Source organism: Panthera onca, chromosome B1, assembly GCF_046562875.1.
Source record: "Panthera onca isolate mPanOnc1 chromosome B1, mPanOnc1 haplotype 2, whole genome shotgun sequence".
NCBI lineage: Eukaryota > Metazoa > Chordata > Mammalia > Carnivora > Felidae > Panthera > Panthera onca.
In genome coordinates this window covers 151,505,229-151,520,448 of record NC_138342.1, presented here as the reverse complement: position 1 = coordinate 151,520,448, position 15,220 = coordinate 151,505,229, and positions in this window count along the sequence as shown.

Here is a 15,220-nt window from a genome sequence, read left to right as displayed (position 1 = left end):
GGTATTTGACACATCTAACTCAAGGAAAATATCATGCCGTACTACTTCTTAACTCTTTCTTGGATTCATGGTTCACAAAATATAGTAGTGAGATGCTTGATATGGAAAACAATTTGTATAATATTAAACATTTCAGATATCATATTTTGGGAAAGATACCTTTAATATGTCATTAGCATATATATTATTAGCTTTATTTTCCCTCATTTTTTCTTTTCAGTTTTTTTCAATAGCAAATTTATATTAATAAGTTCTAGGAATGATTCATGATCACAGTCTAATATATATAAATGCAATAGAAAGTACAAAGTATCCACTGTCGTTTATTAAATGATTATAAAATTTCATAATTTTTTAAATAAAAAGGGAACTACTCAAATATATATTTAAATTTTTTTCTGAAGTTTATTTTGAGAGACAGAGACAGAATGTGAGCAGGGGAGGGGTAGAGAGAGTGGAGACACAGAATCCGAAGCAGGCTCCAGGCACAGAGCTCGACTCCGGGATCAAACTCAGAAACTGCGAGATCATGACCTGAACCAAAGTCAGATGCTTAACTGACTGAGCCACCCAGGCGCCCCTCAAATATATACTTAGAATAATATATTTTTAGCAAACAGATGTGAAAAGGAACTTAATAATGACATCCTATCCAAACCCTCTTATTCATCTCTTTAACTGTGTAACATATTCATGGTAGAGATAATCATTACAATATTTGGAAACAAACCACACACTTTTAAGCAACCCCATGGTTGAAAAACATATCACAAAAGGGCATCAGAAAAGAATTTGAACTGAGTGAAATTGAATAAAAAAGCCCAAACCAACATATAAGGTTTATGGATGTACCTAAATCAGGGCTAGCAGAAAACAGATTATGTCAATAACTTATATTAAAAACAAAGCAAAAGAAGAACAAGCTGAGCATAAACCAAGCTGAAGAAAGGAGATAATAAAGACGAAAGGATAATAAAATAGAAGACAGAAAAAATAGACAAAAATAAATGAAATTAGAAGTGGGTAATTTAAAAAGATTAACAAAAGGGACAAACTTCAGCCAGATGATCAGAATAAAAGACAAGAGGGGCACCTGGGTGGCTCAGTCGGTTAAGCATCCAACTTCAGCTCAGGTCATGATCTCACAGTTCGTGGGTTCAAGCCCCGCGTCGGGCTCTGTGCTGACAGCTCAGAGCCTGGAGCCTGCTTCAGATTCTGTGTCTCCTCTCTCTCTGCCCCTCCCATGCTCATGCTCTGTCTCTCTCTGTCTCTCAATAATAAATAAACGTTAAAAAAATTAAAAAAAAAAAGAATAAAGACAAGAGATGGATGTAGACTCATTGGGACAGATTTGAGGATAAATTCATTATTTCTCACATAAATGCTTGATTACTTTTCCAAAAATATGCCCAGCTAATTCTAGGGGGCATAGATGTGTCTTTTCTACAATTTTTGTTTGGACTACTGACTCACCATGTGCATGGAAAAAAAGAACTTAAACCATCTGACAATTAACTCAAAATGAGATTAAAGACATAAATGTAAGGAAAAAGAAATCTACTTTAACTTCTAAGAGAAAAAACAGAGGAGAATGTCTTTGTTACCTTTATTTTTTGGCAAATAGTTTTAGATGAAGACAGAGGCATGACTCATAGAAGGAAAAAATTAGGGCTCATCAAAATGAAAACCTATATGCTTTAAAAGAAATCATTAAAGAGAAAAGACCTACGGACTGGGAGACAACATTTGCTCATCACACATCTGTAAAAGGCTGTATTCAAAATATATGAAGAATTCTTAAGAATTGTTAATACGAAGATGAAAATCCAACAAAAAAAGCCAGAAAAAACATTTTTATAGACAATGTACTAAAGAAAATATATGAGTAGCTCACAGGAAATTGGAAAGGTTCTCAGCATTGCCATCCATTAGGGAAATGCAAATGAAAACCACAAAGAAATACCACTAAATCCACTAGAAATGCTATAATAAAAAAGGAAATATTCAGTGTGGGTAAAGATGTTGAGAAACTGAAACTACCACACATTACTTGTGGGAATGTCATGTGTTACAGACCCTTAGGGAAGTTAGCGAGATAGTTTTCTTAAAAGTTACACATAGGGGCGCCTGGGTGGCTTGGTCGGTTAAGCGTCCGACTTCGGCTCAGGTCACGATCTCGCGGTTTGTAAGTTCGAGCCCCGCGTCGGGATCTGTGCCGACAGCTCAGAGCCTGGAGCCTGTTTCGGATTCTGTGTCTCCCTCTGTCTGTGACCCTCCCCCGTTCATGCTCTGTCTCTCTCTGTCTCAAAAATAAACGTTAAAAAAAAAAAAATTAAAAAAAAAAAGTTACACATAAACTTACCACGTGAACTAAGGAAAATAAAAACATGTCCACACAAAGACATGTACTTGAAATTCTTGGGAGAAATATACACAGTAGCTAAAATCTAGAACATAAACAACATGTATTGTTTATGAACCAGTGAATGGATAACCAAAATATGGTACATCCATACAATGGAATACTATTTGCCAGTAAAAAAATGAAGTGCTAATACATTTTACAATATAAACCTCAAAAACTTTATTTTAAATGGAAGAAACCAGAAACAAATGGCTACACATAAGGGGGTTCCATAATATGAAGTGACAAGCAAAGGTAATTTTAGAATTAGTGGTTGCCTCAGAAGGGAGGCCAGAACAGAATAAACTTCACATAAGCATGTGAAAGCTTTTTGAGATGATGGGAATATTCTAGAACTGGATAATAGTCAAAATTGCATGACTCCATACATTTACTAAAAATAAAAAAAAAAACATATATGTATATTTACAATGAGGGAATTTTGCTATATGTAAGTTTGACTCAATAAGAAGTTAAATTTTAAAATACTTTAATAAAAATAAATGTTCCAACACTTCCAGGGAATACTGAAATAGGGTTTCCAAAGTAGACGTAGGATGCTAGTACTCAGTTGCTTTTTAATTTCTAATTAAAAAAAATTTTTTTAATGTTTATTTATTTTTGAAGGAGATAGAGACAGAGTGTGAATAGGGGAGGGGCAGAGAGAGAGAGACACAGAATCTGAAGCAGGCTCCAGGCTCTGAGCTGTCAGCACAGAGCCCGACCCGGGGCTCAAACTGACAAATGCGAGGTCATGACCTGAGCCAAAGTCCTACGCTCAACTCACTGAGCCACCCAGGTGCCCCTCTAATTTTTTTTTTTTTTTTTTTTTTTTTTTAATGTTCTCTCTCTGGTTTTCAAGCACATCCCACTTGTTCACAATATAATGTTAATGGAGGCAAGGGGGAAATTCTTTTGTCAATAGCAAATATTCTATTGGTGTTATTTTGTTAGTCCTTGGTGGATTTCTGTGATAAGTGGCAGAAATGCAACAACAGTTGCTTGTTAGAAGATACTTTCAAGAATCGATTAGTAGGTTCCAAATGTTTCAACATTTGTCTAATCATTTTACTGTATACTGTTCCAGTATAGTTGATTTAAAAGTTCAATTTTAATGTTTTTTGTTACTTGTTTGTTTGTTTATTTATTTAGAGAGCATGAGCTAGGGAGGGGCAGAGGGAGAGGGAGAGAGAAAGAATCCCAAGTAAGTTCCACACTCAGTGTGGACCCTGATGCAAAGCTCCATCCCACAACCCTGGGATCATGACCTGAGCCAAAATCAAAAGTGGGACGCTTACCCAACTGAGTCACCCAGGCACACCTTAAAAGTTCAACTTTAAATGTATACTTGTTAAGTCATTTGATTTATATTCACAGCAGCTGAAGTTTAGATGGTACCCTCTTGCATCATTTAGACAAGAAGAAGCTGATGAGGGGCACCTGGGTGGCTCAATCAGTTAAGCAACCGACTTCAGCCCAGGTCATGGTCTCACGTTCTGTGAGTTCGAGCCCCGCCTTGGGCTCTGTGCTGACAGCTGGGAGCCTAGAGCCTCCTTCACATTCTATGTCTCCCTCTTTCTCTGCCCTTCCCTGTTCATGCTCTGTCTCTGTTTCAAAAACAAACATCAAAAAAAATTTAAATAAAAAGGTAAAAAGAAGCTGATGAATCAACTCCTGCACAGAAACCATGCTAATCTCTTCAGTATTCTTGTAATTCATTAGCAATGTGCTGCAGAAGTGAGCCCGAACCATCAACTTTTTTTTTCTTTTTTTAGAGAGTGGGGGGAGGGGAGGGTCAGGGAGAGAGGGAAAGAGAATCTTTCACACAGTCCATGCCCAGCATGAAGCCCCATGTGGGGCCCAATCCCATGACCCTGGGATCATAACCTGAGTTGGAGCTTAACTGACTGAGCCATTGACTGAGCCATCAAGGCGCCCTCGAACCATTAACTTGAAATGACCTCTTCAGTGCTTTGAGCAAATCGATTTAATGTGAATTATGCACAGTATTGATTTTGCTTAATTTACCGTTGCCAATTTAGAAAGGAAAATGGAATACTTGGAATATGTTATAAAATAAAACAGTTTTGTAAAAATTCTTTTCCAATAATATTTAACCAATTTTTAATTTTCCAGGTTTTGAAATTCCCAGCATAAATTAACCAATTTTTTAAGGATACAGAAAGCTAATTTAAATACAGTGTTTTGAGTTCATTAAGTTTGGTCTTGTTGGGAGTATATAAATACACATGTATTATAATATTAGTATTATAACATATGTAATATTAATATAAGACATATATATAATTTACCACCTAAAATATTTAGTTGGTGTACAAGATATAAAAAAGGGAAAGGAAGAAAGTGATTGGTGAATGCAGGAACAGAATGTGCCATCATTTAATGCACTGGGATTTAAAAAAAAATCTTTCTTGAAGTTTATTTCTTTGAGAGAGAGAGAGAGAGAGTGTGAGTGGGGAGGGGCGGAGAGAGAGGGAGATACAGAATCCGAAGCAGGCTCCAGGCTCTGATCTGTCAGGACAGAGCCCGATTTGGGGCTTAAACTCGTGAACCATGAGATCTTGACCTGAGCCTAAGTCAGATGCTTAACCAACTGAGACACCCAGGAACCCCCAGAATTTTTTTTTTACACATCAGTCTGAAATCTTAAGGTATAATCCTTAATGCAATGACCAGATAAAGAAAAATTCTCTTATTAACTCACAACTATTATTGATTGATTTATAAAACATTTTGAAGAGTGAGATTTTATAAAATAAAGCACATTTGGGGATGCCTTATTTAAATGTATTGAAGCAAAGATGAAAAAAAGTCACTTTTTAAAAACCGTATATTTTTCACTACAGTTCATAATGTAAGGCATTATTTAGTAATCGTATTCAAAGATTTAGAAAGCTGAATTTATTCTTATTCTTATTTAGAATAAGAAAAGGAATGGCTGGTGTGGGGGACTGGGGGGCTGGGGGCTCAGTCAGTTAAGCATCCGACTTCGGCTCAGGTCATGATCTTGGGGTCCATGAGGTTCAACCAGGCGTCAGGCTCTGTGCTGACATCTCAGAGCCTGGAGCATGAATCAGATTGTGTCTCCCTCTCTCTCTGCCCCTCCCCACTCATGCTCTGTCTCTGTCTCTCTCAAAAATAAGTAAACATTAAAAAAAAAAAAAAGTAATGGGATTCAGGTTAGCTTTAAATAGAACAATATCTTGTTAAATGTAAAAGCTGTTTTCAGATCAGTAGGATTTATGACCTTATTTTATCCAACTATACCAACAAACTAGCCTCATGAGAATCTAACATTTCACTTTGCTACCACTTATCTTTCTCCATTTACTTCCAAATAATAAACATCCTTATGACAACTTCTGGAAAAGGACTTCTGATACAGATATGAAAAGTTGTGATTAGTTATTCCTGTGATTTTATTTTGTTTTTTAAATAAATATTTAGAGATTTAGAAATGACTTAAGAAATTTTATAACTTTTTAGAGATTGCCTATTTTATGTAGGGAAGAATAAAAGGAAAAACCCAAGTTTTAGTAAGTGTTTTTTAGCCTTTGTATGTGTGCTATTATAAATATTGCTTATCTGAATACTGTGGGCATGAGTTTGACAGAAAATTTAATTGTGCTATATTTATTTGCATGAATTTGCAAGTAGTTAGTTCATTATTAAATACCAACAAGTAGGTTTAGCTCTGAGATGGTTCTAAATAGTCAGAGCTTTCAAACCTTTTTTTTTTTTTTAACGTTTATTTATTTTTGACACAGAGAGAGACAGAGCATGAACAGGGGAGGGGCAGAGAGAGAGGGAGACACAGAATCTGAAACAGGCTGCAGGCTCTGAACGGTCAGCACAGAGCCTGACGCGGGGCTCGAACCCACAGACTGTGAGATCATGACCTGAGCCGAAGTCGGACGCTTAACTGACTGAACCACCCAGGCGCCCCAAACCTTTTTTTTTTTTTAATTAAATCATGTTTCTGAAATTTTGAAAAGGACTTTATAATACTAATTTATTTTTCCTTACTTTATTCTCACAAAATCATAACTACATTTTCCCTCCAAATTTGTTTAACTCGAATACTGTGAATCATCACATGAGAGGAATCACTGGATGATAGTTTTAAAAAGAAAGAGCCAGAATTTTTCCTATAGTATCTTATACCATTTTCACTTTTCTACCAATAATGGCCGAAATTTCTGATGGTTCCACATTTTTGTTAATATTTGTAAATTTTAGCCATCGGTTTCTTTTTCTTAGCAGTGACTTTGTGTAGTGAGAAATTTTTTACTTTTGATGAGTCTTATTTATCAATTTTTAATACTTTTTTCTTTTCTGTAGTCTATGAAATCTTTGTGTGCTTCAATCAGGAAGACACTTTCCTGTGTTTTCTGCAAAAACTTGTATCAGTTTTGTTTTTATTCAGGGCACATCCCATCTCAATCGTTTTTGGTATTTTGTAAGGTAGAAGTTAAGGTTCCTTTTATTCTATACAGATATACATGTATTTCAATATCATCTCTTTAAAAGATTTTATTTTCAGGGTGCCTGGGTGGCTCAGTCGGTGAAGCGTCCAACTTCAGCTCAGGTCATGATCTCGCGGTCTGTGGGTTCGAGCCCTGCGTCGGGCTCTGTGCTGACAGCTCAGAGCCTGGAGCCTGTTTCAGATTCTGTGTCTCCCTCTCTCTCTGTCCCTCCCCTGTTCACATTCTGTCTCTGTCTCGAGAATAAGAAAACATTAAAAAAAATTTTTTTTTAATATTTTATTTTCTCCATTTTTGTTACTGAAAAATGAATGGCCATATAAATATTGTCCTATTTCCAGAGTCTTCGTGCTCTTCATTGATCTAGCTGTTGAACATTCCACCAGCAGTATAATGTCTTGATTACTAAAGCACTGTAGCAAGTCTGAAAACAGGTAGTGTTACTATGCCAACATTGTACTTTACAAATATTGTTGTGGATATTGTAGATACTCTGAAATGTCATATAAATTTTAAAATCAACCAGTCACCCCCACTACATACATCACACACACAGCCTGAAAGAATGTTGACTGGGCTTGCACTGACTGTACACCAATTTGGGAAGAATTGTTGGTTATCTTAGAAATATTGAATCTTTATATCCATGAACATGATCTGTATCTTCATTTATCTAGTTCTTTTTAAAGATATTTCAGTAATACCTTCTTGTTCCCCAGAGAGATATATTGCATATATTTGGCTAAAGACCTATGGTGTTTTCATATTGCTCATATGATTGTGCATGTAATTTATTTTCTAACTAACTGGTACTGGTGTAAAAATGTAATTCACTTTGTAAATTTACATAGTGCCCTACCACTGACTAAATATACGTTTTACTTTAAGTGTGTGTATTTGAAGGAGCCCTTGGGATTTGCTGTGAAAACAGCTATGTTATCTGTTAATCAATAATGTTTGACTTTTTGCCTTAAATATACAATATGAGCTTGGAGGTTCTTGTAGTGCTGGAACATGAAGAAGTTCCCCAAAACAACATGCTGGAATGTCAAAGGGACACAGGAACTAACTGAAAGTCTGCTCGGAGGTTCAGAGGTCACACGTGAACATAGTGTACATTTTCAACGTATTGTAAAACAAACATCAGCCCATGCTGATATGAATAGATGACTGAAGAGATAAGTAAAAGGGGGAGAAGAGACCACTTTCCCACGCAGAAGAATTCCAAATATTTTATGTCGACCCTCTGCTCTCAACTCCCAGCCCTTAACTGGGGCTACGGATAGTGACTTCTTTCCAAGTAATTCAATATGGAAATGAAGGTGGGGGATGACATTACATTGAAGAACCTGAAAAAGACTAAGTTTGCCACAGATGATTGCTAACATCACATGGATAGGTCATGTTGATAGCAGGAACCCTTGATGTGATGGATCAAAAATGTTACTTTTCTGTGTTGCCTTACTTTCCAAAACCCACAACCCCTGTTTCACCATCAAAAAGAGATCCCTAAATTAAGATGCCTTTTACAAAACACCTTAACTGTACTACTGACAAATTTCACTGCCATTAAAATAAAGAATGTCTGAGAAAGAGTCCCAGCCAAGAGGAGCCTAAGGAGATAAGGCAACTAAAAAACAGTATAGTATATTGGATGGAATCCTGGAAAAAAAAAAAAAAAAAAAAAGAAAAAGAACATTGGATGCAAATGAATGAAATTTGTAACAAGTATGGACATTAGTTAATAAGAAGGTGTAAATATGTTCTCATTAGTTGTAACAAAGGTATGAAAGCAATTTCAGACTCAACAATAGGAGAAACTGGGTGCAGGATTTGATTTACCAAAATTCTCTGAAGTGTTTGTGGAACAGTTTTGTACATCTGCAACTATTTTAAAGAGAAAAGTTTATCTAAATCCATAAGTAAATAAGCATATAAACAAAATTTACCAATTAAAGTGGTATAAACATAGGAAGTCAGACCACTATTTAATATCTTATAATTTTGTGCTCATGGCTGGCTTGGGAAGAAAATAACTGGTAACCTTTATTTATCTCATAGTACAATATAGTTTCAGAAATTACTTTTCTCTTTAAGTTTGTTTCTTCACACTATCCTTACATGATTGTTTCATTCCCTTATGCTAGTTTTGTAAAATGAGGTGTATGATGTCATGTATTATATATTAACTTGAAACATTTGTGTTGAATTTGGATTTTTTTTAAATCCTTGAATATTTGGAGACATGTCTGTAAACCCTACTTGGACTACTGGTTGGGGGACAGGTAGATTTTATTCTAATAATTCAACTCCTTTATATATTATAATTTGTTCAGAGTTTAAAATTTATTTCTGTATTTGTCACTTTAAAAAAAGTCCACTTAAGTTTTTAAATTATTCATATTAAGTTTCCATATTATTTTCAACATTGTATCAGTCTCTCTTGCATCGGTTGTCTTGTCTTCATTGTTTTTCCCTACAGTTTTTCATCTTTGTCTTTCATTTTTCCCTTAGTCAATATCTCCAAAGATTTTCATAGTATAAAAGACATTAATTGTTAATAGTATGGGTTAGAAGGTGGGAGAGGAGAAACGGTCCTCCCTACTGAGAAGGCACTTTGAGACCAGAAAATGAAGCAGGTGACTTTATATAGTTTACACAGAGTTTTATTCAAGATAACTTACTGAAGGAGAGGATCAGGTGGGCAGCGACACAGAGCAGCACAGCTCTTCTCTGCAATGTCTGGACCTCAGCCCACAGATTTTCTAGAGCAAGGGGACACGCAGAAGGACGTTCTAGTGAAATCAAAGGGTTCACATGCACCTAACTGATAGCTGACCTATGAATTAGATCTCTGGGTTCACATGCACCTAACTGATAGCTGACCTATGAATTAGATCTCTGGGTTCACATGCACCTAACTGATAGCTGACCTATGAATTAGATCTCTGGGTTCACATGCACCTAACTGATAGCTGACCTATGAATTAGATCTCTGGGTTCACATGCACCTGATAGCTGACCTATGAATTAGATCTCTGGGTTCACATGCACCTAACTGATAGCTGACCTATGAATTAGATCTCTGGGTTCACATGCACCTAACTGATAGCTGACCTATGAATTAGATCTCTGGGTTCACATGCACCTAACTGATAGCTGACCTATGAATTAGATCTCTGGGTGCCATGTGTGAGTCAGGAAAGGGAGAAGCTATGTTATCGTTAACAAATTTATGGAGGACCAAAGCAAGCTTTTCTGCATCCCAGGCGTGGCAGGCATTTTCTCAGGTGTAGGTATATTAATCTTCAAGGGACCTGGAACACGTAGTCTCAAAAGAGGATAGGAACAAGATGGAGAGCCAAAGATGGAGTCCGTATTATCAACACTCCAAATTACCTTCATTCATGTCCTTTTCTATGTTTGTGTATCTTCAGTGATCTCTTTCTAGTTTCTTGGTTATATACTTAACTTTTTAATGTTTACTTTTTTTTCGGATGTTATATAACCCAGTGATCTAACCTAACCTCTATCATTTCTTAGCTATCATTTTATTATGCATACCCATTGATGTAAATTTTATGTGATTTTTAATACATATGTGCTAAACTAATTCTACAATGATCTGGAAATACGGATTTTACTATAATGTGAATGTGTCAGTTTGTCTTAAGAAATCAGTGTTCATATGATACTTTGAAAATTAGGTAGTATATTTAAGTATAGAATTCTGACACAGTGAAACAAGAGTCACAAGCTTAATACTGTAAAAGTAAATACATGTCATTAAAGAGGTTACTAAGTCACATACTGAAGTTACATTCCTAAAGGAAATATATGAACCACCTTTAGAGAAATTGAGTCAATGTGTCAAAATGGAAAATGAAAATCCACTACTCTTCTTATAATTTTAGTATAACAACTAATAAAAAAGTTTAGGTCAAACTATTGGTTTGTCAGTTGTGTTTTGAAGTAAGCATCTCTATAAGTCAAATAGTGAGATTATTATCAAATCTCCATATAAAAATTCCCAGAAATTACACTCTTGATCATAATTATTGGAAATACTGAGCTTTCCTTTTCTCTCTCATTGTTTTCTAAGTTTCCATCACATAACTATGTTACTAAGTTGCCTGAAAGTTAATCTTGCTGGCTGGTGGTACAAAGAGCGACTTATTAATATTAATTTAGAGTAAATAAGATGTATTAATTGCTGGAATAATAGGAGATAATTGCCTGTACTTCAACAAAATTTAAATGGTAAACACATCACTCCAGAAATTGCATTTTATATTAAATTGCTTGCCCAAGTCAACCCATCAACCTCTTTTTTTATTTCAAAATATTGTCACTAATAATTAATAAAGAGCTCCTGCTAAATAAGGTTGGATTTATTATTATTATTATTATTATTGGTCACACTATTTCATCCATAGTATGTATGTATGCATGTATGTATGTATTTTTCTTTCAAATTTTTATTTAAATTCCAGTTAGTTAACATACAATGTAATATTAGTTTTAGGTGTAGGATTTAGTAATTTATCACTTAACATACAACACCCAGTACATGGCTTTTAATTTTAAGTATACAGCTTCTTCCTTGTGTACTCAGTTAGTACAACTTCCCCTTACACATCTATAAATAGATTCACTTTCATTTTGTAAAATGACTTTTCTGTTTGATTTCACCATTTTGTTTAGTTTTATCATTTTGATTTTTAATTTTGTTAATATTTATTGAGAGAGAGAGACAGAGAGAGAGAGAGACAGAGAGAGAGAGAGACAGAGAGCGAGCAGAGAAGGGGCAGAGAGAGAGAGGGAAACACCAAATCCAAAGCTGGCTCCAGGCCCTGTGCTGACAGCTCAGAGTTCTGGAGCGAACTCACAAACCATGAGATCATGACTGAGCGGAAGGCAGATGCCTAAACAACTAAGCCACCCAGGCACCCCACCATTTTGATTTTTAAATCTCTCATTTTTTAAAAAGGTTTTTACTTATTTTTGAGAGAGAAAGCACAAGCGGGGCAGGGGCAGAGAGATAGAAGGGGGCAGAGGATCCAAAGCCGGCTCTGCACTGAAAGAAGGGAACTTGATGCAGGAGCTAAAACCCACCATCTGCGAGATCATGACCTGAGCCAAAGTCCAACGCTCAACCGACTGAGACACCCAGGTGCCCCTAAATCTCTCAGGTTTTTTATGTTTAAAAATATTCTATGAGCTAAAAGAAACAAAATCTCCACCTATTCTAATTAAACATATGTTCTGTCATGAGCTATATAATTGAAGAGAAGTCAGAATGCATAGATAAGAATCAAATAGAAAATCGTGAGCTGAAACAAATAATATTAAAAAAAAAATAGTAGAAGAGATCAGCAGAAGATTTCAGCAAGCAGAATAAAGAAGATAGGTAACTAAGAATCTCCCAAACTGAAGAAAAGAAAAGAAACAAGAAAGTTAAAAAGTAGCCATGCCTCTGAGAAATAAGTGACCCACCGTGAAAAAAGTCTTTCTTTTTTAAAATTTTTTTTAATGTGTATTTATTTTTGAGAGACAGAGCATGAGCAGGGGAGGGGAAGAAAGAGAGACACAGAATCTGAACCCGGCTCCAGACTCTGAGCTGTCAGCACATAGCCAGACAGGGGTTCCAACTCACAGACCATGAGATCATAACCTGAGCTGAAGTCTGATGCTTACCCTACTGAGCCACCCAGACGCCCCCAAAAATGTCTTCCTTTAAAAAAAATTGCCAACAACTTGGGGCACCTGGGTGGCTCAGTCAGTTAAGCCTCTGACTCTTGATTTCCACTCAGGTCATGATCTTACGGCTCAAACCCCATGTCATGGTTCAAGTCCTGTGCTGTGAGTGAAGCCTGCTTGTGTTTCTTTCTCTTGCTTTCTCTCCGTCCTTTCCATGCACGCACACACTCTCTCTCTCCCAAAATAAATAAACACTAAAATTAAAATAAAAAATTGCCAAAAACAGCTGTTGCATATCATTTGTATTCACATCTTCCTTTTACTTCATCTTTTATTTTTCTGTGTACAGCAGTGTGGGCATTTTTCCACTGACCTTTCCAGATAAGTGATTCTGTCATCGCCTATGTCCAAACTATTATTCATACCATCCACTGAATTATCTATCATGTATTGCAGTTGTTACTTCTGCGGTATCCGTTTGAAACTTTTGTATCGATTCCAAATTACTGAGGATATTCTACATTCGTTTGTACATTTTGTAGATTTTTTCTGCATTAAATATATCAATCACATTTTTTTTTTCATGCATTCTTGCTCCAGTATCTGGATCCTACTTACAGTTTCTCTCTTCTTTTTTTTTTCCCCCTTCTTTTTTCTCCTCTTAGTAATAAATCATGAATCTTGATTCTTAGCATGTACTGTAATGTTTCATGTTTCATTGTGTGCAGGAATTGTGTATGAAACAACCATCGCAACTCCAGGCGACTCCTTCAGAGTTTTCTCTCTTTCCTCTGTCAGAAAGATGGGCTGAAGAGCTTATCACTATCTCTAATCATGGGTCGTGCCAGGTCAGAAGTGAGTGGTTTTTAATACATCTTGGGGAATTCTCCTTTCCTTATGTTGGTCAGGCATGGGCCTGCTGGACTTTCAATTCTGTGATTCTATTTTCACAACTCTGAAAACTTATCAGTGGTTGTGCTCTATCACCGAGAGGTTCACCACCCAGCTCTCCAGCATCTTGCCACATGCAACACCAAAAATCAGGTAAGTGTATTATGGGGACACAGTGCGTGTGCTGTCTTGTGTTCAAATACATCATGATTTTGGGAATTGACACCTTTATGACATTTCAAAGAGGAACGTTAGTTCAAAATATGGCTTGTGCTCAAAATACAACATGATTTTGGGGATCTATGCCTTCGAGAAATTTCAGAGGAGCTCACCAGCATCCCACGAAGCTCTCAAGCAGTTGTGAATTGAGAAATTGGAGAATTAGAGGCCCTCAATACCTAATGTTTACAGTCTATCTAACCCATGTAGTAAGTAAGACATTGGGAATTTCTCTTTCCCTCAGCAGAGGTGCTCCACCTGGGCCAAGCCCAAGGCTCAATTCACATCTGGTATCGGCAAATGCTCAGAGGACAAAATGGCTGGCAAGATTCAGTGCTTTTCAGAATTGTTTTATCCGGCCTGAAATTTTATTTTATTTTATTTTTTTAAATGCTTATTTATTTTTGAGAGAGGCAGAGACAGAATGCAAGTGGGTTAGGGGCAGAGAGAGAGGGAGACGTAGAATCCAAAGCAGGATGCAGGCTCAGAGCTGTCAGCAGAGAGTCCAACGTGGGGTTTGAACTCATGAGCTGTGAGATCATGACCTGAGCCGAAGTCGGTTGTTCAACTGACTGAGCCACCCAGGCGCCTCCTGCCTGGAATTTTAGTTCATCTATTCCATATTGCTTCTTCAGCATTCTGATGTCCTTCAAATATGGTTCTTAAAATAAAATTAGATTTTCTAGTTTTTTTTTCTTTGCAGAGGAAACATGGTCTGCTAAGACTTATATATCCTACTTGGAATTGTAAATATCTTCTTTATCTTATTTTACAAGTGAAGTTACCAACAGGTCGATTGGCAAGTATCATTTTCCTTGCCTTTGAGAGTTTGAAGTAATTCTATCTAAGTATAAACCATGTCTCCAAGATAGTAAAGACAGTGGTGTGAAAATTCAAAACCTTCTGATGTCAGACTCCTTCCCACGTTGTCTGTTATGCAAGGTAATACTCTATCAGTTAGAATTCAGTCACAAGAAGAGCCCACCTCTGAGGCAGCCATGTTTTACTAACAGGAAGTACAGCTTTTGCACCTGAGACTGGAGGTCAAAGGGACGAGGTGCCATTATTGGAACCCACACGTTCGGAGTAGGTCCCGTGGCTCTAGGACTCGGACCTCTGAGGAGAGGGTTGGCCAACCTGGTGTTGAACTTCAGGGATTTGGTGGAGGCCTCAAAGTCCTGGGATCTAGAACTTCAAAGGTAAGACATGTAATAGCTGTGCCAGTATCTCTAAGGCTGAAAACTACCAGTTGGTTCTGAAAATTACATATATATAGGAATATATTCCTGTATATATGAATATATACAGGAATATATTCCTCTATATATGAATATATACACACATTCTGTTTATCTGTTATCTATCTATCATCTGTCTATCATCTATAGCTACCATCTATGTATCATCTATATATCTATAGAAATACTATACAGAAAGAAAGTTACCAATGATGCCAAGGTGAAAGCTGTAATGAAGCAACACTGACATGTACACCAATCAA